Below are 5,090 nucleotides of genomic sequence, written 5' to 3' on the forward strand. Positions count from 1 at the left end.
AAAAGCCACCTTCCCACTGACATGGCACTCTCCCTGTGTGGCTCTGTGTCTTCCCTTGGCGTTCTCTGTGTCTCTCTTCTTCTCATACAGAAGCCAGTTGTGTTGGACTAGGGACCCGCTCTACTCTAGCATGACTTATCTTCACTATTTACTTCTCCAGTGACCGCATTTCCAAATAAGGTGACATGCGGAGATACTGGGGATTAGGAGTCAACATATCTTTTGAGAGGGACACAGTTCAACCCATAACGCTTGCCTTGGCATGGTTAGGTCACTGGCCTGGCTCTCATGTCTATCCAGGGAAAAGTGAGGGTCTGAGAACTAGCTAAACTCTTTGACCTGAGAAACCTGCCCTATAGTATAGGGTATGGCCATTGAGGACAGGGACCATCAAGGTCATTCCGGTGACCTTCTGCTCAGCCTGGTGGAGCATTGGCCACTGAATGGAATCACAGAGTCTTGTGTCAAGCCGACTTTGGACAAGTCCTCCCCAACCTCCTTTCTGGGTCTCAACTTCCTCATCTGTAAGAACATTAATTACAGTTAATTAAGTTCTTAGTATGTGCCAAACACTGGGCTAAGAACATTCTGCTTGTTTAATCCTTAAAACAGCTCAAGGACATGGTATCATTATCCTCATGTTATAGAGGAGAAAGGGGAGGGCCAGAGGCGACACAGTAAGAAATATATTCTCGGTCTCTGCTCCTGGCTCCTGACACAGAGCTCCTAAACCCTTGGAATTTTGTGAGTGATAACCGCGTCTTTTGTTCTAACGAGGTCATTCCTCGAGGACTCCTGGATAGCCTCAGGATGGGCGCTGGTGGCCAGAAAGACCAAGCCATGATTAAAAGCCTAGACCTTGTAGCCCCACTCCTCATTCTCCAGGAGGGGGAGAGGGGCTGGAGGTTGAGTTAATAAACAATCATGCCCCTACGAGGAAGTCTCCATAAACATCCCTAAATGTGGGGTCTAGACAGCTTCTGGGCCGGTGAACATGTTTACGTGCTGGCAAGGTGGTGCACCCCAACTCCACAGGGACAGAAGCGTCTGTGCTTGAGACCCTTCTGATCTCACCCTATGTCCTTCCTCATCTGGCTATTCATCCTTTTAACATATCCCTTTCCGAGAAACTGTTAGATGCAAGTGTTTCCCTGAGTTCTGTGAGCCGTCGTAGCACATTGCAAAACCTGACGGGGGTGGGGGGGTGGGGAGGGTCGTGAGAGCCCTGATTCACAGCCAGTCAGTCGGAAGCACGGGTGACAGCCTGGGACTCATGAGGGGGGTCTGCAGTGGGGGCAGTCTTGTGGGACGCAGCCCTTGTGGGATCTGACGCTGACCCCAGATAGACAGTGTCAGAACTGACTGGAATCGTAGCATGTCCGGCTGGTGCCTGGAGAGCCGCAGAACTGGTTGGTGTGGGAAAGGCCCCCTTTGCCTCATTTGGTGTCTATTTTGTGTGTGAGGACAACAGTTTTCCTGTTCAGGAGTTAGGATACAACTGGCCCAATATCACCCAGGTGGTAAGTGGCTGAGCTGGGATTTGAACCAAAATCCTATTTTGGTACTTTATCTTGTCCATTATCTTCTACTGGCCCCAGCTATAAAGGGAGGAAGAGAAATGGCCTTTGGGGCTCCCTGTGGCCTCCTTCCTCCTTCCACGATTCCACTGTTACACCTCGAGGTTGTTTCCAGCACTCAGTGTGGAGCGCGGATGCTCAGTCCTGGTTCAGGGAATGTGCGTCTGGGGCGCCTGGGTGGCTCGGTCTTCAAGCATCTGCCTTCGGCTCGGGTCATGATCCCTGGGTCCTGGGATTGAGTCCCGCATCGGGCTCCCTGCTCAGTGGGGAGCCTGCTTCTCCCTCTCCCTCTGCCTGCCGCTCCCCCTGCTTGTGGGCGTCCTCCCCTATTACAGCCTCCCACCTTGGGGCTGTGCTTGCCCCAGCACCGGGGCTCTGTCTGCTCTTGGGGCGTTATCTGAAGTTTCACATCTGGAAACACTTGAGCCTGCTTTTGTGCTTCATGAGGGGGGTTAGGGGAGAAGACCCTTAAGGTGGGATTGGGGGAGACCTGCTCTGAGGAAGAGGGAGGGAGGCGTGCAAGGCAGGTGAGGAATTCAGGAGTCCAGACTGAGGTCTGTTCAGGCCACGCTGTTCAGACATGGGGCTTGCCACGCAAAGTGGGGGTGTGTTTGCCCACCTGTACAGAAAAACAGGTTTTGGGGATGCAGAGGGGCCTTCAGAAACCAAGGTGCTTGGTTCAAAACCTCTCTTGGCTGCTTAAAGCACCCCCTCTGGGCCCCACTCTCAATCAATACCATTGATCATTCTCAAACGATCCAAAACGCATCTGGTTTCTTCCTTCCTCGGCTTATGGTCCAAAGAACTGATCAGAGCCCGTGGGACCTTCAGAGGCTGACCCTAGGCGCCCAGCCCCTACAGCCTCTGCAGATGATGTCAGTTGGTCCTTACCTGCGTCCCCACCCCTCCCCGTCTGTTCGCCGTCTCTTAACCCAGTTCCCCAGCCTTACTTGGCCTTCCGGACTTTTCCATCTGACCTGATGAAGGGTCCCCTCACTGCCCACCCCCCATTCCCAGCCTCAGAGCAGGTGATGGAATGTTTCTAATTTAATCCAATGAGCCTGGGGAAGGGGTTTGGTACCACACTGACCATTTTGGCCTTAATAATTGTGGGGTCTTGTCATTCCTCCTCTTTGGATGTCACTTTTCCTGGCTGAACCGTCAGAAGTTTGAATGGGCAAGATGTCTTGATTTGGGGCTTCCATACCATCCTAAGATTTTTTTCATCCTTGTCCTAGCACCCCTGCATCCAAGTTGTGTTAGTAGGAGCAAGGGACATCACCCCTGAGGGCCCCAGCTTCCTCATCTCGAAATCTGAGGATTCAGTCCACTCATAGAGGGTGCTAAGAAGGGTGCTGGACCTAGTGAGTGTTCAGATCTGTCTCTGGCTTACCCACTGGGCCATGAGGACCTAGGATCAGCCTTGCTGCTGTGCTCCCAGCCCCCCCAGCTCAGGCCCTGGAGCACAGGAGGCACTCAGGAGGGTTTCATGGAAGGATCAAGGGCCAGACTGCTGTTTGCAGCCTCTGGGGCCTGCTGTGTGTGCTCCCCTGCTCCAAATTCACAGCTGGGTTCTGCCCACCCACCGGCTGGCACTCTGTTTCGCAGCCCTGAGGATTTGGGGACTCCACCTGGAGGTCCACATTTCTCAAGACCGTGGATCTGTCGTGGGGCGCCTAGGTGACTCAGATGGTTAAGCGTCTGCCTCTGGCTCGGGTCATGATCTCTCAGGCCTGGGGATCCTGGGATCAAGCCTTGTGTAGTTGTCATTGTCATCGGGCTCCCAGCTCAGCAGGGAGTCTGCTTCTCCCTCTCCCTCTGCCCCTCCCTCCGGTCGGGCTCTCTCTCTCTGTCTCAAATGAATAAATAAAACCTTAAAAAAAAAAAAAAAGACTGTGGAACTGTTGTACATGCGAAGGCTGAGGCCTGGACCAAGCTGCTCACAGCTGGCCGCCAGGGAACACGGGCCCTCCAAGCCTCGTGTGTCACGCAGGGGGCATCTCTCTGAAGCCTGGGGTTGGGTGAACCCCACACACCGCGTGCCTCCCGCCCCTTGCCAGTGCCTGGGCGATCTTCGACAGGCTTTGTGCCGTGTTTGCTGTCCCTGCTGTTGGTCATTTCTGGTTGGCTGTCTGCAAGCCTTCGTGAGACCTGTTTTTTCCTCTTTCCCCCTCCTGCCCTTCCCCCCATCCCGGGGTCTCTCCTCTTTTTTCCTCTGGGAGTTCCTTGACTCACTTTCTTCTCTGGGTCCTGCTGATGGGTGGCGGTTAATGGGTGGGCAGGATGCTTCGGGGCCTTTTGGGCCACCTGGTCATAGTCCTTGGTTTTATGGATGAGCAGATAGGTGCAGAGAGGAGAGGTGGACTTCCCCGGGCTGCACAGCGCCGTAGTGACAGAGCCAGGACTGGAGTTCTTGGCTCTCAGGAGACCCATTGTACATGCTGGATACACTGCGTGTGACCTCGTGGCTGGGAGGGCCTCTGGTAGGGGGTGGCTAGAGTGGCCACAGGAAATTTCTTACAAAAGATGGATTACGGTTGGGTCTGGGGTTGGGTTAGATCTGGCTGGGCAGGAGACTTGTCTGGCAGGAGGCTTTTTGGAGCCTCAGGCACTCCTGAGGGGGAAGGGACAGACGGGTGGGGGGCCTGGCTCACTGAGATGCTCAGAAGGGCTTTGCCAAGACTCCTTCCAGGCTGGTAAACTTGAACAAACCCCGTAGCCTCCCTGAGCCTCCATAAGAGGGAAAACCACACCAGCCTTGTATGCACCAGTAACGATCACAGCACTAATTATAGTTCACATTTAATGGGCGTTTTCCACCGGCCAGGCACTGGGCCAAGTGGGCACTTGCATATCTTATCTCATGTAATCCTCACAGTAAATCCAAGCCTGACCCTAGAGCAAGCTGAGGAGTAAATGCCTTCAAACACATAACACAGTCACTTAGCATAATTCCAGCCATATAACAACTGCTTAAGAAGTTGTAGCAACAATGACAACAAACGGTGTTATCTGGTGGACTACTGTGGCCCCGTTTTCTTGTCTCTCCTCCAGAACCACCTGCTGAGTCTTCTAGAAGGAGCCCCCCTGAGATTGTCCTCCTCCAGAATGACTTCTTCCTGGACCAGTGGAGAGCCTGTGGTTTGTCCAGGCTTTCTCCCTGAATCTTTATCCCATTTGTGTGGCTTTTGGGGATTCAGAAAGCGGGTGTGTGTCCCCATCCCTCAGACTGCCGGTCCCACAATTTCCTCAGGGCAGGGGGTGGAGACGGAGCTGAGAGCTGACTGATGCCAGAGGGAGCTGCAGGCCCCTCCTGCCTGAGACTCCCCTGAAGTGTCCTGGGCCCATTCTCTCCTCTCCCTGGAGAAACTGAGGTCCCATACTGGAAGTCTCTTGCCCGGGCACCGAACAGGTCCTCCAGATATACAGCAGGGCACTCGGTCCCCAGCCCATGTGCCCAGGGCAGCAGCACAAATCAGACACCCACCTCAGAGCTTTTCTTTTCATTTTTAT

Source organism: Ursus americanus, chromosome 29 (genome assembly GCF_024610735.1).
Source record: "Ursus americanus isolate L20-20 chromosome 29, mUrsAme1.1.p, whole genome shotgun sequence".
Lineage (NCBI taxonomy): Eukaryota > Metazoa > Chordata > Mammalia > Carnivora > Ursidae > Ursus > Ursus americanus.